Raw genomic sequence first — 25,780 nt, 5'->3', positions numbered from 1 at the left:
CAAATGTATGTGCCGTACACAATTGCTGTCTGCAAAGTGTACTTCTGATTTACACAATGTGCAGGAGGAACTAATCACCTATTTAATATTTGGGACCTAGGGGTCTGATTACCCAGCCATGGAGAGTGATAAAGTACCATCTAATCAGCTCCTGTCATGTCACTGGCTGTTCATTGGAAAACACAGACACTGTCATCACTCCCACAAAGCGTAGCCAATATGTGGGTGGGAGATACAGTCATTAGGTCGACAAGCATTGGGTTGACACCACTAGGTCGACATGCAGCAAGGTCGACATGACATTAGGTCGACACAAGCATTATGTCGACATGGGCTAGGTCGACAGTCAGAAGGTTGACATGGGGTTTTTCACTGTTTTTTGAGCCGACAGGCAGTATTTCATGCCCTACCATTCACTAGGGCGTGGTGGGAGAATAAAATATGCCCGAAGCATAGCGAGTGATGCAAGGGGATGCGGTGCACTTCAAACTGTGTCCATATCGACCGTGTCGACATTCGGGTCAAAAAACAGTGAAAAATGCCATGTGGACCTTTTGATGGTCAACCTAGCCTATGTCGACCTAATGTCATGGCGACCTAGAGCCATGTCGACCTTGACACATGTCAACCTTAACCCATGTTTACCTTGCTGCATGTCGACCTAGTTGGTTCGACCCAATGCTTGTCGACCTAGTTGTTGTAGACCAAACGATCCACACCCGTGGGTGGGGTGTATTCTGAAATCTAAATTACATTGTAAGAATAAAGAAGCCAGTATTTAGCCTGCACAGAAACAAAATAACTCGCCCAAATCTAACTCTCTCTATACGTTACATCTGCTCCACCTGCAATGACATGGTTTTGCCCATTTTGTGATCAGTTCTGAATTAGGCCCAAAATGACATCAGCTGAATGTTGATTTTATTCCACACATACACAAGTATTAGCAAGCTTACTGTCTATATAACTTGTTTAACACACCCTTTATACCAAATCATAGGAAGCCGCAATGTGAAACATTTTGCATACATTTTATTTTGCAATATTATGTTTACTGTATATAAAGATCTGTAAGGTGTGGAAATCATGCAGCTTAATCTCATTAAATACTAATTCACTGTGACTCAGAATGTTGCTTGTTTTTCATTAGCATCTGTAAATCGCACACACAGGACTAGTCTAGCAAAAATAGATAAAAGTTATGATAAAAAATCTCTAGAGAGAAAGAGGTTGAGATGTTCTGATACTGGTATACAAATACTGATACTGTTTGTTTTTAATGTGTTTCTACTGTATATTGTTAAGATCCCCTTTTGCATGTACTGATTACCTGAGGTGTGGACCTAGCAGAGTATGTTTGAATATTAGGGCTATCTTTATAAACCTGCCATGATATTCCTAAAAGTTCCATGTCAAGGAAATATAATAAGAGAGAGGGAGATGTAGATAGAAGATACATTGATAGAATAATTAACCAAGAACAGGTGACTGTCGCAGTGCCTGGAATGGCAGCCAGTAGCCATACTACAAATGTGTGCTGGAAATATCGGCATACATCTATTCAACGCAGCCATTTCCAGCCACATTCCAGACATGCAGATTTGACTTTTTTAAAGACAGATCTGAATTGTCGAAAACGGTGACAGATTGTTGAATCCGCAGCCGTTTTAGACAATCCTCAGCCGTTCCAACAGTAGGGAGATTGGATTGTGACTGTTGAATCAACATCAGAAACGGACGATATTCTGACTGTCGGAAACATCCAGACAGTCGCAATTAAAACCTCACCCCAAAACTGCAGCAGTCTGATTTACATGGGGAAGGAGGACCCATTCTGCACATGCATCCCAGCATTGAAGAATCATGGACACCTACTTACCAGCACAGCCATCACCTGGGTGATCCCAGAGAGTCCAAGGGGCAAGAGAGGGGGCCATAGAGATGGGAGTCATGTTACATGCATCCCTCTCTACCTTTCCTGCTGCAAAATGTGGTCATCTTGTCCACTTCTTTGAAGAATGGGTCAGGATCAGTGGGTATGGGAGATATTCTTGGAACATCTGCGAGAGTAGTCCAGTCCAGTCCAGTGAATGTGTGCCCCTCACAGAACTGAAAACTGTCCTGCAAAATGAAATCTCATTTTTTATGTGAAATATCATTTTTATGTGGGAATAGGTTGCATACCTCCCAACTTTGGCAGGTTAGCAGGCGGGATGCTGCTGCTGCGCGCCGAAGGCGTGCTGAAATTTTCAGGGGGGCGTGGTCTATACTTGCGGCTCCCCCGTGAGGCCACTCCCCCATTTTGCCGCTATGGGGGCATAACCCAGAGGGTCTGTGAGCCTCTAGCCATGCCCCCAGCCCCCTGGCTGCGGGAATAGACGCTGTGCGCATGCGCACAGCGTTTATTCCCCGCTGCTTAGCAGCTGGCAGGGGGGACTCCCAACAGCCCCCCCACACCGCGGGACACTGCCGCCCGCGGGTGGGACAGCGGGACAGGCCCTGACAATCGGGACTGTCCCGATAAAATCGTGATTGTTGGGAGATATGGGTTGGCTCGCTTGATAGCCTATAGGTGGACAGGTAATATGCTGACCTATGAAAAAGGTCAACACAAACAAAAGGCAACATGGTAATGGTCGACACATGAAAATGTTCACATGAGTTTTAATGATTTTTTAAAACTAAATTGTTCTCACTTCGCCATCCATGTCGGCAAAGAGTAATAATATAATAGTGGGCCCAAAGCATGGCTGGCAAAGTGAGCCATACGAGGTGACTCGTTACACTAATTGGGGGTCCATTTAGACATAAACAACCAAAGAAAAGCACATGAAGAACATGTGTCGACTTGCCATTTGTCGACCATTCACATGTCGACAGTTTGCTTGTGTCAACCTTGTATCCATGCCGACCTGTTGCATGTTGACTGTTTTCATGTGTCTACCTTTTGCCTGTCGATATAACAAATGGCCCAATTCCATTTGGGAAGTCTTTATCTTTTTTTACTCTTTCCACACCTTTTACCTTAGAACTATACTCCATCATTTACTCTCACCCACTGAAAACTGCTCCATACAAATCTCATACGTTTTATGTTCTATACAGTGAAATCAGCATTATACTGTATGTGCCAACTAAAGGTGCCCACACACGCACCGTTGCCGGCGGCGCAATGCTGTACGATGGGGTGCGCGCTCCCGCGGCACCTCATCGTACAGTACAAAAAGTATGTACTGCACATACTTTTTGTACTAGCTTTTTCTAGCATAGCATCACATCGCATGCACATCGTATGCACAAGGCATACGATGCGATGCTATATGTGCTAGTTAAGCCCACAACGCACGCCGGTATCGGTGCGAGTGTGGGCTGCATTAGTTTTCGCAGTCTCATCGTTGGGAACAAAGCAGAATAGAACACATGACTTTACACCTTATGGGGTAGAAGCAACGTACAGAGAGATTTGGGTTGCATGTCCTAACTGAAATTTAAATTGCAAATTAAATATACATCTATCCAAAATTTGCTGGCTACATGCAAAATAAGCTGGCATTATCTCTGCATGCTAAAAAACAACAACCCAAAAAACATAAACAAATAAATGTATTTACACTCCTTGCAGTGTAAAGTTTGTTTACTTTTCTCCCAATTTGGATTCAACCCTATAATGTTTAACTTACAGACAATTCCATCACTGGGCCCCATCCTACAGACTTACTTTACTTTTATCATCATCATCATTTATTATCTTTCAGAAAAGGATTTCAGACTATTGTGTATGCAAATCAGTGTCCACCCATAGTTTTCTTTTCAATTTCTGATTACAATGTTGTAAACAATAACTACAAAGAATAGAGTTGGTGATATTTGCTAAGTAACAGGACCAAAATATATTTCTTTATACAGTATGTTGGTTTGCAGAAAATGGATCATACTGATCTACTGTTATTAGTGCCATGACCTGTAGACTGAATCTTATCTGGTGTAAAGGTGCATACACACGGAACGATGCAGGAAGTGACCCGACATCGTTCACAAGTGTATCAAATTGTTTATCGTGTGTACACACAGAACAATTTTATACACTTCACAAAATATTGGTCTATGATCTTCCTGCATGCATGGAAGATCCTAGACTGTTGTTACCGATCGGCGGGTACACACATTATTAACGATGCATGGAACGATTTGAACAATTGGTCGGTCCCATGGATTGAAAACACCCACATTGTCCTTCAAATTGTTCCGTATGTACGTACCTTAAAAAACAAACCCAGCTAAAGGGAACAAATTACAGTATATTGCAATGCAAAGGGTGCAGATATTTTTTTTCTTTGCATGTAGCACACGTCTATATGGTCAGCTTTGTTTATTGTTTCACTGTGATTTACAGTTAAGATGCCCTCTGTCCCGCTCTGATGCTGGATACACACTATATGATGTGTGTATCCAGCAAGATTGTTAGTGACAGGACCCAACATACACAATTGCTAATGATTACACACTTGCCGATGCCCGTACAGACAGGAACAATGACATTGACAGGCACATCTGCTGAACATAGGGGCAGACACACTTACAATATATAATTCACCGGCTGTGGGAACAATATATCACATTTTCAGTTGCCTGCACATTTTAATTTCCCCCTCTTGTGTCTCAGCATGGTATTACGACATTGCAGAATCCACTAACAAACTCCTAGTCCTTTATTTGCCTTTCTCAGTATCAACATTAGTGAGCAGTCGTTTTCTGTTTTCCTTGGAAGTAAACATTTTAATCAATTACAATTGTACTGCCCAGCCTGTTTCCTTTATCCAGCGTATCATATTGTTGCTTTTTGTCTTGTATTTGTTATAGTTCATTGAGCCATTTTGAACTAACTACATTAAAAAGTTATTTAACCTGGTACCTTATTGTTAAAAAAACCTCAGGTTCACGGATTATTCCAGATACAGTATTTCACATGGTTTTACTTCCAATGGCTTTTCGTCTTTTATAATGAGAGATCCTGCATAAAAAACACATCTCCAGGTCTATAGATTATCTAAGATGTAATACCACAACGAAACAGTGGAGGGCACTCTGACACTTCTTACATTTCTAATGTTGGGTTAACATTTAATTTCAAGAAATCCTAATTATGGAACATGTTTTCAGCTGTCTCCATTTTGTGTTTTTCATGCATTTATGTACCTGCATTTTAGAGTAAGACTGGGGACGTTAATACGCTTGATATCTCTGAGAAAATCACAGCTGAGGTTAATTTGTTAGTTCTTACATTCCAGGCTGATTTAATTTACTGAAGGGACATTAAAATTAATTATTTAGCAGTGTGCACTAAATGGGAAAACTATGAACATATTAACTGCGTGAGATTGCTGTTTGCTTAAGCTGTGTGATAGGAAGGTCATTTGGAAAGCTGTGGGTTTTTTTAAATTAAGAAATGTTGGACTGTCAGCATAGTATTTGACTGTAATTTCCAATCTCACAAGGAAAAGGTATATATGTTTGTAATTAATTGCTGGAGTCTGGGCTGGCATTTGTCCGTTTTGCGGAGCATTTGTAGTTGCTTTGAATTGAGGGTTGCCAGGCGTCACATTGTTTTCCTGTTTACCTGGATTACAAAATCCAATTTTATGCATTGTTATTGGGAAGTTTGACCTGCTGAGAAAATAATGGCTGCAGAATGGATTGTATCATTGTATCTACTCTTGATCTTGACCGGTTGTATCTGCAGTGCTGGCAAAAAGCATTTTTGTGTGGCATTAGCGTCACTCAATTAGAGTGAAGTTTTAACAGCTATGCATTCTCTGCTAAGGAGAACTCTCCAGCGGCTTTGAAGGTCATCTGTAAAACAGCTGCGACAAGATTTTCATTTTATCTCGTAACTGGTATGACAAGGCTTGTCAAGTGCTCTATATGAAAATATCATAAGATTTCATAAGGAAAAATGATTTATAGAGACAAGAGTCTGAACACCCCCATGGATATGCACTTACATTTCACTCTTTCATTTGTGAGATCAGAATCTAATAGTGAGCTCATATTAATGCCTCCTCTCTGGTTAACATAAAACACATCTACCTTTTCAGATACTTCTGCAGCAAGACTTCAATATGAGAGGAGCCCTCCATGCATGCGGGGGCTCTTAGGGGCCGATTCAGTACCCTAAGCAGGGCTGCAAATTTGAAGCCCTGTCGATTTTCAGAGGACCTCTGTGTGGCCACAGCCAGCAACGGCCTGTAGATGCAGGCTGTATGCTGGCTAGTTGACAGCCGGCTGGCGTTTGTGGGCAGCACCTCAGCTTTTTTTCTGGACTGCCCTGAAAAAATATAGCTTTATGTACAAAATGGGAGTTCTATTAAAGATGGGATGTTGCTATAGGGAACCAATTAGATTCTATCTAGTCTATCTTCTAGAAGGTGATTGATAAATAAGAAGTAAATTTTAATTGGTTGCCCATAGCAACATCCTATCTTCAATAGTACGCCCATCTTAGTAAATAAACTCCATAATGTCTAGTTTAGCTTCAACTCTGCAGATGGTTACTTGTGTTTACAGTATTTTCCTTTCATTCTTATTTAATCAAAATCTGATGATTATCTTTATAATAAATGGATTAATATGCCAAAATTAGTTGAATTTTTTTTTTTTTTTTACATTTGTGGATTTTATTTGGGGTGGAAAACATCTATATATTATATGCTGTATATACTTGTATACTTGTATCTTTCATGTTTTGATATTGATGAGTCTCCTAGCAGCGCTGCTTACGCAAACTCCTGTGCTGGGAGAAAACGCTACTCATCTAGTGCTTTATTAAAAATGGTTTACACTTCATTAAACACGGCAACCTTTGAAACTGGATGAAAATATGGATTGTAATAATCAAAGCTTTGTGTGAGCATTAAGGTGATTGTCTACATCTAATTTAGCCGCTACTCAAAATATTGAACTGCTTTTGTCATCATTTTTGTTACATATAAAAAGAACCATACTGTACATAAATACTATGACTGAGGAGAAAACGGTTTGCTTTGACGCAGTGCACCAATTCCTCCTCAAGCTACATGTACATCTGTGAATGGAAATTGTACACTGTATTGCAGAATCTTCTACAATTAAATTAATGTCTCACCTTCAAGGTATAATGACTTAATTGTATTATGTTTTGACTAGAGTGCTTTTTTTGTAATGTTATCTTCTTCTGGACATCAATGTTTTGTCGATGTGAAGAGGGCATCCATTCGCCAATTGGATCTTTCCAATATTCCGAGCAACACAGATTTTCCCAGAAGAGGACCCTGTTGATCACCTGACCACCAAAGCTACAGTACATTTACCATGGTGGCTATCATAAAGGAAAGGAACAGATCACCTAGATCAGACCTTGCCAGCCTGTATCTCTCCAGATGTGGGGAAACTGCACATCCCAGCATGCTTTGCCAACATGCTTTACCAGGTCTAACATTCCATAAATGCAAAACTGTGGCAGGGCATGCTGGAACTTGTAGAGAGCCACAGGTTGGCCAGGCCTGACCTAGATAAATGACCCTTCTCTTTACACTATCATGCTTCTTACAATCTGATGAAGGCTGAATGTGGTCTTAAGTTCATCCATCATACTTGTTTATTTCTATAGATTTCTATCTTAGTTTGTGATATCATGTTATAGTTTATTGGGGCTCAAACACAGGATCTACAGCTGTCAGTATGACATGTAGGTTATGGGGTCTTATATATCCGTTCTCATCTACCAGACGCAAATTGTGTAAAATACATATCTTACATTTATAGAACTATTCATTGTAATGCTGTAGGGCACAGGTTCTCAAAGTAGGTCCTCAGGACCCCCACTGCACACAGTGCATGTTTTTTTTTTAGGATTCCTCACAGGATCAAGTAAAGTAATTAGCTCCACCTGTGGATCTTTTAAAATGTGTCAATGTGTAATAAGTGTACCCGTCTGGCGACTGGGAAAACGTGAACTGTTTGGGGTCCTGAGGACCGAGTTTGAGAACCACTGCTGTAGGGCTTGCTATCTCCAAATCCAGTATTTGGCCTATCGAATCCCTTTTGTGACTTCAAGAAAAATGGGAGTTTAAAAATCCCAAACTTCTGGACCTGACCAAATGTTAAAATAGAAATATCAAATTCCACACTGTCTCCATTATAATAAATACTGATGGTGCCGATTGGTCAGATTTTTTTTAACTTGATGGTTCTAGCAAAAAGATTGTATTAAACAAACATATGTCCTGCTTTAGTGTGAGGAAGGTTTCGTTCCTTGAAAATGTTGTCTCAGAATGGTCTTTTTATGAGTATACCCTAGTAATGTTACATGCTTCTGATCACATTATGTGGAGTTGTGTCATGATTTTGATGGGCAGGACTTAATTAATTCCTGGTTTTCCAAAAATAAAGTCCAGTACTCATTCTGTTTAATTTGGTCATTTGAATGAAGAGTTTATTTTATAGGGGACATATACAAGACCGTGCAAACATTTTAGGCATGTGTGCTAAATAAGAATGCTTTCAAAAATAAAATGATCTTTAATCAATTAAAAAACAGCAATGTGAATGAACAAAAGTGAAATCTCAATTAATGAAATATTTAGTATGACCACCATTTAACCTTCAAAATGGCATAAATTATTCTAGGTACACTTGCACCCAGTTCTAGAAGGAATTAGTCAGGGAGGTTGTTTCCGAACATCTTGATTCCAGGGCTACCTGAGTCCGCTCCTATGTTACATGGGTCAATTTCTGTAGGCGACTTTTTTATTATTCATTTTGGCAGACTACATGTCAGCAGATGCTCTGTGCCACTTCCGCTGTCCTTCTGTAGCGTTGCATAAGCCACCCAGTATAGTCCAGCTGGCTGGTTTTCCGCTCCATACTCACAAAATTATGTAGGGACAAGGCCAGTTCATCCACACTGGGAACAGTGTAGTTGGCAGTGGTGGTTGCAGCTGCTCAGCGGTGGCACGTGGGGTATAGACTCAATGGAAGTGAGGATGATGGTGGTGTCATCCTCTCCTCTTCTCACTTTGAATAGGACACCAGCTCTGCAAGTGGCAGCCCAGAGGCAATGATGACAGGGGGGAGAGGCAGAGATGACAGCATATGAGAAGGACCTGCATTACACTTGTAATGGATATTAAATACAACCTACACTCATTTGGAACATTTACCAAACTTACAAATTAAAAATTGACCTCACAAAAGACGGGGTACTTTCAATTTTAAAAACTACTTTATAGATCATTTTGGAGTAGGCAGCAGCAAAAAAGTGACACATGTGGTTGGTCCCAAATTCAAAAATATTATGGCCTTCATATGTGTGTGTTTCTAGCCTCTTTTGTGTCTGTCTCTTGCCGACGCCTCATCGTCGGAGACGTATGCTGATGCACAGCCGCTACAGTGAAAAAAAATAACACATTTAGTCTTGTAGCAAAGGTTTTATTCTTTAAAAGCACATTTTTCATGAAGCATTATACTTTATAGTCAGAATACACTTTTACATATCGTACAAATAGCCTTCCCTACAAAAAACAAGTGGTTGGTGTGTTCACCCACACATAGCACATAACATAGATTTTTTTTCCTTTTTAAATGAAACATTTTTACATTTACTCACTAGGATAAGGTGGAGATGCTGAATGGACTGTGTCCAATACATGGGCTCTTGGAAGCATTACTGGAGAGGAATAGTGTGCTTCATCTCCTCCTCAAATTCTGTGTATTGGACCAGTGCAGCTCGTGATGCGACCCTTGCTGCACCTCTTTGGGGAGCAGGGGTCCTGTACGCCTTGGCACTCAGCAGGCATGGGTAAACCTGCACCATGGCATGGACTATCAAGTTTTCTTGATAGGGAAACTGCACCTTATCACTATCCTCCACACTACTCTTTAGAATTTCCTCCTCACCCTCTTCTGTCTCTTTGTCAGACACAAGCATTGTTTTTCTTATCTATCTGGCTGTTGCAGTGACCAAGTGGTGCCTCTGATGGCTGCCTAGGTACTGTGCAGCTCAGCAAATATATGTTCCCTGTGCATGTCCATCACCCTCCCCAGGGTACATCTAGCGTATACCTGTATGTTTTATACATATCTTTGCGACCACTGTTTAACTGTTAAGTAACTGGTTGTTGCACAGCAATCCAAATCAAATTCCTAGTATACGCAATTATACTTGGCCAATAAAGCTGATTCTGATTCTGCTGGGGCATAGCTTCCTCCTCCTCCACCAGCCATACCATGCCTAATCCAACTCTCTGCAACACCGCTCTCACTCTCTTAAATGCCTACTACCTCTCAAATAACAAAATGGAGGACTGGGGATTTTAACTAGTGTGTTTGTGTGTGATTCTTCAATAATGTTACTTTTGGGTGCCAATGGGAGACTTTCTGGGAGACTTTCTCTCACACTGTGCAGCTGTTGCACTGAAAAAGGCATTCCAGTTTGTCCAAATAAATTGGAATTCCTTCTGGCCTAAATACAGCAAAAAGTCTCATTCTACTATCTGAGTTTGTGTGACTTTGTCTTGGACAGTATAATTGTCTCTCATTACATCAACAGCCATAAGAATCTTGTTGTAAAACTTAGATGTGTGTGTATTTGTGTGTTGGGGGGTGTCACTAATGCTATGTATAATATAGAAGCCTGGGTGTTGCGGCTTGGAACTCCTGCTCATACAAACAGATTCCCAGGTGCCCTCAGGTTCCAATAAGTAGTGTGGGTGTATCCAGGTGTGATCCAGGTACAGACAGACAGCGGCACTCAATGGGTTTTCAAAAGTGGTTTAGTGGTACTCCACTAAACCACTTTTTGAAAACCCATTGAGTGCCGCTGTCTGTCTGTACCTGGATCACACCTGGATACACCCACACTACTCTAATATAGAAGCCAATATAATTTATGCCACTTTAAAAATCAAAAAAAGGAACAATTGGAATGATTATGGTATACATCACAAACCACATAAGAAAGAGGGTTAATTCAACATTGGGACCAAAGAAAATTGTGTATGTCCACATATATCTAGCCTCCATGGGCTACACGTCACATGATGAGGCTTTAGCTCCATGTGGCTCAGTAGTGCTGAGCATCTTTTTCTGCATCTTCACCTATTACAGCCCGTTATTTGCAAAATGGTGCACAAGCAGCTTCTGCTGATTAAATTAATATGCTTGATGATGTCATTCCATGCCAAATCATCACAAAAAATTTAACTTTTCAACCCGATCGTCTCAGATTTTCATGATATTTGGAAGGATAGTATACAACATAAAGTTACTTACATATGTAGAATGTTAGCCCTCTGTGATACACAGTGTTCATGCAACAAGGTTGCAAACATGACAAAAATGTATGCTTGCAATGTCAACTGAAAAATCATAAGGTTACTTCTAATTGTGGTAGAACTTTCATATTGGTCATGTTTTGAAGCTAAGGAACAACAGTTTTCATAAAAAAAAAATTGTTTGATTTTAATATTGACTTTTCATTTCAAGGTCACATGATTTGACCTTTGACCATGAATATCTAAAAGTGTACTTTTCATTTTCTGTGAATATATTTTTGTATGACTGTGGCCGTATCTGTATACGAAATGCTACATTACAGGGTTTTACGGAAAAACACTGTAACCTAGAATTTATTATGCAACTACTGCCTGAATCAAAATTGGATTGAAAATGACCCGGAGTCGAAGTGTGTTCACGGGGCAATACACAGATCATTTTCATCTTAATAGTCTTGGCTTGTTCTATTGTTGAAACTGTTTTTACAATTGCTAATTTTCCATACAACAGCAATCTACAGCCCTGATTGCTCTGCAAAATCAACATATTGGAACATTTGTTTCAACGATTCTGATCTTTTTTTTCTTTGTCTGAAATCAGCATTTGGTGAACCACATATGTAGCTTATTTGTAAACTAAAATCATCTGCAAACTGTTTAATTGACCCAATTGATTGTTGCTGTATGGGCCCCAATATGGGTTGTAAGACGTATTTAAACACTTTTTTCCTCTACCGAAGGATCTCTCCTCAGGTGTTAGGATCATTTATACCGCTTTCAGACCGCTCTGTAGACCTGGGTTATTGCCGTGTCCTTGTGGCGCCACCACGGGTCGAGCAACATGGGAGTTCAATCCTGGTAATGAACAGGGTTGAACATGGCTCTTACCCATGTCAAGTGCACTGTGAACGGGTGCCTGGGTCGAGCGACCAGGGTCCCATCCACAGTATGGATGAGGCAGCACTGTCAGCTCCAAGTGCTGCCTCCTCCCAAGCCCCCGGTGAAGGACCGTCGCTCAGCTCCGCCCCGCCCCGAATGATGTCACTGACACGGCAATAAACTGTGTCGCTCTGGGGATGGGACCCGTGTCCTAATCCCGGGTGCGACACGGCATATGCGGTCTGAAAACGGTATTAGTTGCTGGGTAGCTGGTTGAACTCATTCTAGCAGTGTGTATTTGAAAAGCAGACCTTAAGGGGAACTGCAGTCTCTTGAACTGAAAGAGGTACTATGAATGTGAATGTCTACGCGTGGTATGCCCCCCCCCCCAGCACAGTCAGTGGACACTGTGGCCTTGCTGACATTTCTGTAGAGGGCCTACACTCACAGCCTGCCATTGCAGAGTTTGGTCGGGTTAAGGAGATGCAGTAATTTTACAGGACAATTTTGAACTACACTGGGTATTGGCATTGCTGACTCCACAAACCTGTACCCCATTTGTGGGACTGAGGTAGAATGACATTAATAGTGGTGGTATTGTGGCTCTTTTGGTCAGAGTAGCACACTTGCACAGTCAGACCTTGAACTTTTTATTACTTCACACACACCTCCAGGGCTGGTGACAGCAGAGGAGGTGAGGTTGGAATATTCCTATCCCAATCTTTCACATACACAGTTCATCCACAGGTCCTATCACTCACATTCACATCATTTGCAGTATATTCCATCAAAACTTACACTCCTTTCTCACTGCGTGTTGCAGCTATCTATCGCCCACCTGGGCAACCAACACGATTTCTGGAAGATTTTTCTGCCTGACTCCCTCACTTCCTTTCCTCTGACATCTCAACCATCATCATGGGTGACTTCAACATTGCTATTGATAGCCCAAAATCTGCTGCTCATGCCTCCAAACTACTCTCTCTAACCTCCTCTCTCGGACTCTCACAATGGACTGACTCCTCTACTCATCATACTGCCTTGATCAAGCTGTGCTCAGTGTCTTAATTCACCAATACTCCTTTTCCTCTCTCAGGTCACAACCTTATCACCTGCATGCTGTCCTCTAGTACTTCTAACTCAAAAACACTAAAATCCTTCAATCCACCTCAAGCCCTCAGAATTATTAATGATATTAATTTTCAAATACTCTCCTCCTCACTGCAACAACAGCTTGCTCCTATTTCTGCATTCACTACACCTGAGATGGCGGTATCACACCTAAACCTAACTCTCAAAACAGCCCTGGATGAAGTGGCTCCAGTTTCTCACCACAGTCCACGTAGGTTTGATGCCAACCGTGGCATTCTAAATTAACGAGTCACCTACAAAATCTCTCGCGTAAATGGTGTAAATCTCACAGTCCAATGGATTTCTTTACATATACAGTAAGACTATCTACCAGTCCTATAGTTATGCCCTGGAAACTGCCAAACAAACATATTTCCAAACTCTCATTTCTACTCAAGCTTCTAACCCAAAATGTATTTTTAATACATTTTAAATCCCTTCTCAACCCTCCCTCACCCAAGCCACCAGCCACTATCCATGCACAAGATCTTGCTTCCTACTTCAGTGATAAGATTGACAAGATCAGAGATGAATTGGTATGCTCCAACTCAGTTGGTGATCTGCTCAATTCCATACCTGAGCCCTCTGATGCATTTACTTCATTTGATCCCACAAATGAAGATATGAAGTATCTGCACTTTTCTCTACCTCCCACTCTACTACCTCTCCTCTTAACCCTATACCATCACAAATAAGTAAATCTCTGTCTCCTGTGCTCATCCTAATCTTATCTAAAATCTGTAACCTCTCTTTCTCTACTGGTGTATTTCCTTCATTGTTCAAACACGCAGTTATTACTCCAATTCTGAAAAAAACTGAATTTTGATCCAAGCTGTCTCTCAAACTACCGTCCCATTTCTCAACTTCCATGCACTTCCAAACTACTACTATAAGCGTTCCCTAAAAACTTATCTCTTCAGGCAAGCTTATCAAATTCCAGAACCAGTCACAGAACCTTGCATTCTGCTGGAATCGATGCAATAAAGAATACAGTATCTATCCTTATGTATCAATGCCTATTTTCCTATAGATTGTAAGCTTGCGAGCAGGGCCCTCCTACCTTTTGACGGTCTGTAAATTCCCTGTTTGTTGTATCACTGTCTTCTTTGTAAAGCGCAATGGAATATGCTGCGCTATATAAGAAACTGTTAATAAATAAAATAAATATTGGCGATATCATGGTGTACCCTAGGATCCTCACTACTGCGCCTAGGCCTGCTAGGATTGTCACCTTTCTTGGACTTGGGATACACTCTGTCCAGGGAGACTGCTGTTTCCTCTCTCCAGTTCACACCCCCCTGTATCCTGAGTACCCTGAGCTATAAATATGAGGCATAAGCGTGAAAGCAAACACAGAGGGAGTTAAGCCAGCGAAGGAGTCCAAACGTGCTGTAGGCTTACTTGTAGGCTCTCTGGTACTGCGTTGCCTCATTGGCTAGGGGCTGGGAAAAAGAGTCTGTTGCTGTCGAGGCACTGATGGTGAGGCAACCTGCATTGGCTGGCAGGAGCTTGAGCAATGTGAGTTCCATCTGAAGTTAGTACTGGAACGGATACTTGATGCATCTGAGAAACAGTTGGAGGAATCCGAGTACTGGGTCACTGGCAGAGATGCGGCAGATACTCATTTCCTCATAAAAATTTGTATAAAGGGCACTTACGTTAGGCATCGTATGCGGTACCCTGCCATCTCACTCACCAGCTTCCGAGTTAACAGGATCGCATATGATACATCGTTTATGGTCCTTTTTCATACACTGTATTGTATGCAATCCTTTTTCTGGCTGCAGGATCCAATGGATCCTTGGTGCATCAATGACAATCTCCAGTTCCAAAGCGCACAGGACCTCGGATTGGAATCGAACGTTTGAACACTTGCTCTTTGGACCATTTCATCTGATTCCTCAGCCCGTTGATTCGGAATCTAATGAAAAGAGCCCAAAACACAGGGCCTAACCCCTTTTTTAAGCTGGCCGTACATCAGGATGACCAGCATCAGATCCAATTTTGTCGCACGATTTCCTTGGCAGCTTCCCAGAAACATGGCAGATCTATGTTTGTGATTTCACATAAGATTTGTTGTAAGATCTGCCACTCCCAGCATACTGGTCGTTAGCAGCATCTTCAGATCTAATGTGCAGCACATAAGATCTGAGGATCGACATGCGGGCCCGTGCATCGTATCAAAACACCTCAAAGTGTGCACTCAAAACACACAATATGTCACGCGACCAGTCGAAATTGTGTGTTCGGGCCTGCAATCATTCTTATATATATATAGCCAGCTTTAAACATATCAATTGAGGCTGCCATATAGCTGAAAACGAAATTGCAATAATTTGCTACAGTCCGAGATCTGATACATGCATAACCTGACAGTAGAGCATTTTCTGAGTCTGTCAGATACCTGAATAAAGCCCTCTACACATGGGTTGCTGAGTGACCATTTCGCCAGTGTTTATTCGTGTTGTGAGAGATAAATCGCTAGGAGCGCACTCCCACAGCCAGCCCTTATTGGTCCTGTGAATATGGCAAAAATGTGCTTGTCGCTGGTGCACAATGCACTGTGCACCAGCGACTATCAATTTCTAGTCAAAATACAGATGGAGCTCAGGCAGGCACTGGCTGAAGATTTGACAGCCGCCGGAAGGAGATGTGTGCGCACGAGTCACACGCGCATCCCCTTCAACCGGAGCTCCCCCCGCGTCCCACTCTGATGTAGTATACACTCGCCAGTGGGGGTGGTCTGGCGAGCCACTGTGCTGGATGAGCAGCACTACATCTGTAAGGTAGAGACAGTATGAGACAGAATTGCTTTTCATTTTCAGCCAAAATCGCTAGTCGCTGATGAAAAAGTTACACTGAGCAATATACTGTATTGCTGAGAGATATTAAGCCAAATTTGCTCAGCGATCATATTGCACCGTGTGTACACATAAGATATATTTAATGGTCTTTGTTCAGGTTGACTCGCAAGGCTGCAAATTTAAACTCCACCAGCTCCCCCCTCGAACCCCCGCAGGCATGCAAATGGATGATTTGCATTTGCAGCCTTGGGAGAAATCATTCGAGTGATTTCTTCAGTGCTTCTAGCTCTGAGACACCTCTATGGGGTCTCAGACCTGCGGGCGCCCTGTGCGCGGGGGGGGCGATTGAATTAGAATAACCCCCAATGCCTCAAAAGTACCAAACTGCAACCCTGCTAATCTCTTGAAACTAGATGTCATGGCACCAAATTTCTAATATATTATATACAGTAATATCCTTGATAAAGTGCAATTGCTGCACGAAACACATTGGAGGCATAACGTGGGAGGACCAGATTGCACATTGCACCAGCCACCAATTTGAAATACTTCCCAGCAATACCAGCGCCACGTCGTGTCATCAGAGTGGCCTGGTGACTAATGGAAAGTACACAACGAAGGGGGACAAACCTGGCAGAGTTGACCAGCATCTCATTCAAGCCACCTTCAGATGGTAGGATAAGCTATCTAGGGCTAGTCACACTAGGGCACTGGTTCCCAACCCTGGTCCTCAAGTACCCCCAACAGTGTACGTTTTCCAGGTCACCCAGCAGGTGCACTCATTATTCAGACACATTTTAAAAGATCCACAGGTGGAGCTAATTATGTCACCTGTGATTCTGTGTGGAGACCTGGAAAACGTGCACTGTTGGGGGTACTTGAGGACCAGGGTTGGGAACCACTGCACTAGGGAATCCTGCACCAAACCTACTCAAAAGAGCTGCAAACATCACTGATATTTTTTTTTTACAGCATACACATATATTTAGTGTTTGTTTTATTCTGCAATAATATATAATTAAATAATGATGGCAGATTCACCAGAACCGCATGGGGAAAGGTAAGCATACTTATTAGACCCCTGTTGCAGTTCCCTCCAACATGATGCCGTTGATGGTATGCTGACCGCCTGTATCTTGTCCGCCTGTCATCCATATGTGTCTCCATGAATTTGAGACTATGAAAGAAACACAATAGGCACTGTTGGATTACTTAACATGGAATTACTATATTATTAGTATTCCGCACAGCCAGATAATTGTGAAATGACTAGACAGCTGTATTATGTATAGACTGCACACTACAGTTGAATCAGTATTTATCATTTATTCTTAAAGAGAGGTGTATTTATTGCACATAGGCAGTAAAACAGGTATGATAAACCAATTCCCTTTGACCCCTGTTTGTCACTATCTAATACTAATGTACATCACTTTCTTTAGAGATCCATCATTGTCTCTACTTTGTCTCTGCTACAGATTTCAGTCTTCCAATTCTGCAGGATATTGTTGGTGGTTATATAGCTAATAATGCAGTAACTAAGAGGGCTGCTGACACCATCTACATAAAGTGCTGGTTGCCAGGAACTGCTGAAGTTGAGTAAGTGGATACCTGGACAGTATATATGGCAGTACCTTCGCTGGATCAATGACAGGATATAGAACAGCATTTACTGTATTATGCTCCTCATTGTTTCCAGCTCTCATTCGTTATGGAGAATACAACTGAAGTACTTCTATTGAATGTTTTCCTGTTGTATTCTCTATAGTGGATGCAAGCATAAAGTCAGAATTCAGCTTGGTGGAGTTCTCTGGAGAAAGGAGTAAACTAGAACACAACCTAGCCCTATGATGGCTTTTGCAGAATTGCTGTTAAAATCAGGTTCAATGCGTAAATACATTACAAGTATAATGCACTGCATGCAGTATGGGACATATGGATTATTTGCCTTTCCCTATAAAAGATGTCACCTTTCTTTAATGTAAGCAGACTTCATCTTGTTGGTTGGGGATGCAGTCATAAGGTCGACAGTGTCTAGGTTGACCGTCAAAAGGTCGACACATGAAAAAGGCAGACATGCATTAGGCCAACATGGTCAAAAGGTCAGTACAAGCAAAAGGCCAATCAGAAAAAGTTTTTTTTTTTTTTTTTTTAAAGGGACTTGTTCATGCTTTACCATCCCATTGGACATGGATGAGGAATACAATAGGCACCAAAAAACATGAAAAACTCATGTTAACCTTTTTCATGTCCACCTTTTCTATGTTGACCTTATGCTTGTGTCGACATAATGCATGTCAACCCTTTTTAATGTATCGACTTTTTTTGCCTGTCAACCAATAGTGGTGGCCCTATGACCTATATCCATTGCGTGCTGGCTTAAATTTGTCACATTTGTATTTAGCCGTATCTTAAGGTTTATTTTTGTTACACTCTTCCTCGTTCATTAGTGATGTCACTGGTTCCTAGTGCATTGATAGGATAATCTGATGCATTGTATACTCCTAAACATCTAAAGATAGAAAGGCAACTCAAAGTGAAACTGCACAATCAATTTTTGTTTATTAATGATTCTGGCGTCTTTCATTTAGCCTTTTAATTGACATTTTAATGTGTGTGAAACACATGGGTGTGTAAATTTAGATTCTTCATAACCCTTCCATGCTTTAAATGAGTTTTCTTCCAAATGAAAATGTAATCTCCCTGATGTATTTAACTTTTTCTTTTATTGTATATGAAAATAACACATCTCACATCAAAGGCCACTTTAAAAGCATTCTATCTAATTGTCTGTAATGATAGGGCTGCATTTGATGTCTGGAACAGCACAAGACAGCACAATTTCACTGTATAGTTTTCTGTAATCACGAATCTTTGCTGATTGTAACTACCTCGTCCCTTTTGTCTTGCCTTTGATTATTTATAGGACAGAAGGCAGAGGATTTATGTTTGCAAGCAGAAGTAATTTGTAGTCTTTATGCAATATATAATGTAGTGGTTGTATTTGTTGTGAAATATTTGGCGATGTGCATGAACCATGAAATTAAATTCATGAATAGGGTGAAATATTCTTTCCACAGCTAATAAAGATTGCTTCCTGGAAGAGGTATTATTTTAAATTGACTTTACCTGCACTTTTGACATTTCAAAGGCGGCGTGTTTACTTTGTACTTAATGCATTATTTTATAGTGATGTAGTAAATAAAACTAAAATATGCAGATATACACAATTCAGAGAAATTAATCTCCAAAGTACAATGCCAGGAGCCTTTTCAAAGCTGAAAAAAAATAGTGACTAGGAGCTCTATTACATTTTTAATGTCTACGGGCTTTCAGAATAATCTGCTTTTGTGTAAATGCTAACTCGTGGAGCACACCTTTTTTGTTTGCTGTAACTCATAGCAACTTACTGGATGTCATTTTTCACTTTCTGGAGTGTACCACTATAGTATTGATAAGTTACATGACACCTGTACACATTGCATCATATTTTAGTAATCAATCTGCTTACAACAAATTGATCATTTTAAGAACCACATTTTTTATTAGATTTTTAAATAGTTTGCAGCACCATACAGTGATTGCTTCTGTTATCTAATGGCACATTCTGTAATTGGCCCCCATTCAGATATACTTGGAGGCGCTGCATCCGCCACAAAGTACCCAATTATCAGTTATTTTGTCTATGTGCAGGCTTCGTTCTAATATGCATGCGTGAAGGTTTCCTCCAACAACGGGTGCAGATTGGCATCACTGTCAGTAAAAGATAGTCTGATGCCATTTTTGAGCAGCACTGGCCGATGTTACCAGAGATTATATAATACTGTGTTTTAGGATGCAGTTAGAATCGGAAATGCAACAGGAGGAAAGAAACATTTTATGATTTGATTGCTAAAGGGAGGTCAGTTATGAGAGCAAAACTATATGATAGGCAATTGATGTATATTGCTGTTCCATAAACATCTTAGTGCAGATGATGGAACAAATGTTTGTAGGTAGGTACTGCTAAGAACCACTTCCTCAGATCTCTTTACATTCCTATTGGTCCTCCCAACATGCCTTGCTGATCCACAAGCTGTCAGGAGTTTCCTTCTCCCACTTCCATGCTATCAGCCCCCCAAATCCACTTACTGACCTCTCACGTTCTTCCAATGGCCATCAGATTTCATGCTTGTCAGTAAAGCTATTCACAAGTTCATATCATATGTCCATCAAATATTTCCCACATGTGCATCAGGATACTCCCATCTTTCCCACTTTTCTTTGCCACTGGCACAGAGAGGAACCAGATGGGAGGGACACTACTTGCTCTCAGCTCAGAGAAACATTCAGTACTGTTACTGAATATTTCGAGAAACAATGCTTGAATCTTACATGAACTAAAATAGAAATATAGGAAAAGATAGAATAATTAAAAAGAAAGATAGACATGTATGGTATGTATAGAAATAGAGAGACAGTACATCCTACACATGGGGCGATTTCAGGGCATTTTTTAACCAATCTGACTAGATCGCTTAGAAAATGCCCCTGTAGGGGCCATAGCGATGACCAGACACATCCCTATTGCCCAGTGATTAATATCCACATGCTGGATAAATCTAGTTAGATCATCGGTCAGGTCCACTGTTCTCACCGGACAATACCAACCCTGACAGATCACTCAGCACACATACTGTAGCTGGCACATCGCTGTGCGGCGCTCTGTGCTGTGCCATCTAGCATCTCTCAGGTCACTCAGCAAAATCTCCCCTTGTGTAGGCCCCTTAAGATTTATGCAGGTTGGGATGACACTCATGTAGAAAGGGGGTAGGTCACCAACGTGCCCTAGGGGGGGGAGGCGCCTGAAAAAGCTGCAAAGCGAAACGCGTTGGTGGAAGAGAGCAAGGACACCCAATATCCAGATGCCTCATTGTTCATCCCCTGTGACCGAACCAGCCTCCAGAATTGATTCCCACAGCCAGAAATCCAGGGATAGCACTACTACGCATACCAGGTAGAGCACCTCATAACAACAGGCGCTCCCATGGTTGGAGATCAGCACCTCTCCTAAAACAAGTCTCCCCTGTCATTGGCATTCACAAATGGGATAACAACCCGGAAGCACCATAGGAACGGACACAGGACACTATACGGCTAAACTGTGGGTGACTATCCACGCTCTCACTTCTTACTTTTGTGGTACCTTTAACTTTTATGGACATATGATTTATCACATCATTTTAACTATACCTATTTTTAAATAAATCTTTGCTCATTATTATTTACACCTGTTGCATGTTCTTAGCTAGCGCGGTTTCACCTCTTTTTTCTTGTATGGGATGACACTCATGTTAGGTAGATATCATTTAGTAAGTAAACGTATAATCTTATCATTTTTTGGGCAATCAGTAGCTACTAGTTAGTGATAAGGGATGTGACTTAGGTGCTTATGTGTCATCTGCTAGAGCAATTTTCTATATATATGATACTTAAATGTTGACACATGCCACTTACAATGACAGAGCGACAATTCTGCCTGTGGTGTTAAATATTAAAATAGTTCTGTAGCCTGTCTTATCATATGATTTAGAATCCATTACGTTAAGGTTTTGTAAGCTTTTTATAGTTTGAAGAATTATATTCTTCATTTCTTTTTAAGTTACTGAAAACAGTAGACAGCAGTATGCCATTGTATCTGTCTGGTGATTTATAATGAAACATGATTCTGATTTGATTTTGTTTTGTAGTCATAACAATGACAATGGGAACAGCGGAGAAAGGGCGGTGTAAGAAATGAGGCATGTACATGCAGGAGACATACGTGTGTCTAGCCTGCCTGTTGTTCAAGTTCCTCAGTGAGAAAAACAAAATAGCAATCTAGCAAATATGATACCTTTTAATGGCTAACAAAAATAAATGTTGTTAAAATGCAAGCTTTCGAGACTTCTTAGGTCTCTTCCTCAGGCATGGTATAACAAGGTGTGTGAAGAACCACATATATATACACAGCAGAGTAGGAACAAGATGTGATAGATGGACATTCTTAAGATCAAAACAAAACAAAATAACAGAATGAGCTTGTAAATTGAGTCCTTAATTAGTTTGTAGATAAGTAGTGTGAAAGTTTTATTGTCTCTAAGTTGATGACAGACCAGAGTTAGAGCTCCGATGCCCTCACTCTCTCTGGGCCAGATTCCTCAGATGTTGTAGTGGGCCATAAATCCCTCGGATAGATTCAGTCCTGTGTTAAGGGTGTCAAACGTTGTCATTAATTTGTATTCCCAGACCCTCCTGTCTCTTTGTGATTTAAAATTTCCTTTTAGTATAATCACTTTCATATGATCCTGATTGTGTCCTGGGCTGCAGAAATGTTTGGCCACAGGAAAGTGTGTCTTTTTTTCCTTTATTGTGTGGCGATGGGACCTCATCCTTGCCTTAAGTTTTTGTCCTGTTTCTCCAACATACAGACCCCCAATAGGACATTTGGTGCACATAATCAGGTACACTACATTGGTAGTAGAACATGTGAATGTCCCTGGGATCTTATAGTCCTGTTGTGTGTTGGGGATCCGTACACTGTCTGTAGTGAGGATATGGGCACAGGTTTTGCAGCTCCTTACATTGCAGGGATAGGTTCCTCTTTGTGTAATGGATGGCAGTGAACTTCGGATTATAATATTTTTCAGGTTTGCAGGTTGTCGGTAACATAGTAGTGGAGGGTCTGGGAATATTGTTTTCAGGCGGTCATCTTTGTGTATGATGTGATGTAGTTTTTTTGCAGTTTTTCTTAGCACCTCAAGCTGTGGGTTGTAGGTGACTACCAGGGGTACACGGTTGTTTCTTTCTCTTTCTTTATATTGGAGAAGTTGATTTCTGGGTATCCTGATGGCTCTGATAATCTGATCGTTGATTGATGTGGGATGATATCCCTGATTTAAAAAGGTCCCTTTAAGTTGTTTTAAGTGGACATCTCTATCTGCTGGGCTGGAGCAGATGCGATGATATCTGATGGCCTGGCTGTAGATAATGGATTTTTTGATGTGTTTCGGGTGGAAGCTGTCCCATCTGAGGTATGAAGGCCGATCCACGGGTTTTCGGTATAGGGTTGTCTGTATTGCGTTGTTTTGAATTGTTATAGTGGTGTCAAGGAAGTTTATCTCGGTATATGAGTAATTCATTGTCAGGTTTATTGTTGGATGAAATCTGTTAAATTTTTCATGGAAATGTATGAGTTCTTGTTCAGAATCAGTCCAGATGATCAGGATATCATCGATGTAACGGAAGTAAGCCAAGGGTTTGATTGAGCAGGATGCCAAGAAGTCACTCTCGAGTTTTGCCATGAACAGATTGGCGTATTGCGGTGCCATTTTACTGCCCATGGCGGTCCCGGTGCGCTGTAGAAATATTTCTTTGCCAAAGGAAAAATAATTGTGTGTAAGGATGAATTTTGTAAGCTGTATTGCAGGACCAGGAGCAATCCCATTGGACTCGAGATATATCTGGCATGCTGTCAGTCCATCTTCATGGGGGATATTGGAATATAAGGATTCCACATCCATGGTGGCAAGGATGGCTCCATTAGGGAGGGGACCTAGGGTTGATAATTTATTCAGTAGGTCCGTGGTATCTTGGAGAAAGCTGGTTGTATGTCTCACCAGTGGTTTCAGGACACCCTCTACCCATCCTGAGATTTTTTCAGTGAGGGTTCCCACGCATGAGATGATTGGCCTCCCTGGGTTGCCGGGCTTATGTATTTTGGGAAGCATGTAGAATATTCCAATTCTGGGACTGTCGGGTATCAAGTCCAAAAGTTCTGTAGACTCTGCTGACAGCCCCCTGACAAGCCTTCTCAACTCCCTTAAATCTCAGGATGGGTAGAGGGTGTCCTGAAACCACTGGTGAGACATACAACCAGCTTTCTCCAAGATACCACGGACCTACTGAATAAATTATCAACCCTAGGTCCCCTCCCTAATGGAGCCATCCTTGCCACCATGGATGTGGAATCCTTATATTCCAATATCCCCCATGAAGATGGACTGACAGCATGCCAGATATATCTCGAGTCCAATGGGATTGCTCCTGGTCCTGCAATACAGCTTACAAAATTCATCCTTACACACAATTATTTTTCCTTTGGCAAAGAAATATTTCTACAGCGCACCGGGACCGCCATGGGCAGTAAAATGGCACCGCAATACGCCAATCTGTTCATGGCAAAACTCGAGAGTGACTTCTTGGCATCCTGCTCAATCAAACCCTTGGCTTACTTCCGTTACATCGATGATATCCTGATCATCTGGACTGATTCTGAACAAGAACTCATACATTTCCATGAAAAATTTAACAGATTTCATCCAACAATAAACCTGACAATGAATTACTCATATACCGAGATAAACTTCCTTGACACCACTATAACAATTCAAAACAACGCAATACAGACAACCCTATACCGAAAACCCGTGGATCGGCCTTCATACCTCAGATGGGACAGCTTCCACCCGAAACACATCAAAAAATCCATTATCTACAGCCAGGCCATCAGATATCATCGCATCTGCTCCAGCCCAGCAGATAGAGATGTCCACTTAAAACAACTTAAAGGGACCTTTTTAAATCAGGGATATCATCCCACATCAATCAACGATCAGATTATCAGAGCCATCAGGATACCCAGAAATCAACTTCTCCAATATAAAGAAAGAGAAAGAAACAACCGTGTACCCCTGGTAGTCACCTACAACCCACAGCTTGAGGTGCTAAGAAAAACTGCAAAAAAACTACATCACATCATACACAAAGATGACCGCCTGAAAACAATATTCCCAGACCCTCCACTACTATGTTACCGACAACCTGCAAACCTGAAAAATATTATAATCCGAAGTTCACTGCCATCCATTACACAAAGAGGAACCTATCCCTGCAATGTAAGGAGCTGCAAAACCTGTGCCCATATCCTCACTACAGACAGTGTACGGATCCCCAACACACAACAGGACTATAAGATCCCAGGGACATTCACATGTTCTACTACCAATGTAGTGTACCTGATTATGTGCACCAAATGTCCTATTGGGGGTCTGTATGTTGGAGAAACAGGACAAAAACTTAAGGCAAGGATGAGGTCCCATCGCCACACAATAAAGGAAAAAAAGACACACTTTCCTGTGGCCAAACATTTCTGCAGCCCAGGACACAATCAGGATCATATGAAAGTGATTATACTAAAAGGAAATTTTAAATCACAAAGAGACAGGAGGGTCTGGGAATACAAATTAATGACAACGTTTGACACCCTTAACACAGGACTGAATCTATCCGAGGGATTTATGGCCCACTACAACATCTGAGGAATCTGGCCCAGAGAGAGTGAGGGCATCGGAGCTCTAACTCTGGTCTGTCATCAACTTAGAGACAATAAAACTTTCACACTACTTATCTACAAACTAATTAAGGACTCAATTTACAAGCTCATTCTGTTATTTTGTTTTGTTTTGATCTTAAGAATGTCCATCTATCACATCTTGTTCCTACTCTGCTGTGTATATATATGTGGTTCTTCACACACCTTGTTATACCATGCCTGAGGAAGAGACCTAAGAAGTCTCGAAAGCTTGCATTTTAACAACATTTATTTTTGTTAGCCATTAAAAGGTATCATATTTGCTA

The 25,780-nt window shown here is 41.3% G+C and overlaps 1 protein-coding gene across 1 annotated transcript in view; it reads left to right on the top strand.

Annotated features, from left to right (window-relative positions):
• The window catches only part of ULK4 (unc-51 like kinase 4), a 704,158-nt gene that overhangs the window by 74,553 nt on the left and 603,825 nt on the right, over nucleotides 1-25,780 (top strand). The window lies entirely within an intron of this gene.

Source organism: Crinia signifera, chromosome 5 (assembly GCF_055691185.1).
Source record: "Crinia signifera chromosome 5, ASM5569118v1, whole genome shotgun sequence".
Classification (NCBI taxonomy): Eukaryota; Metazoa; Chordata; class Amphibia; order Anura; family Myobatrachidae; genus Crinia; species Crinia signifera.
This window is presented reverse-complemented; position numbering and strand designations above follow the sequence as displayed.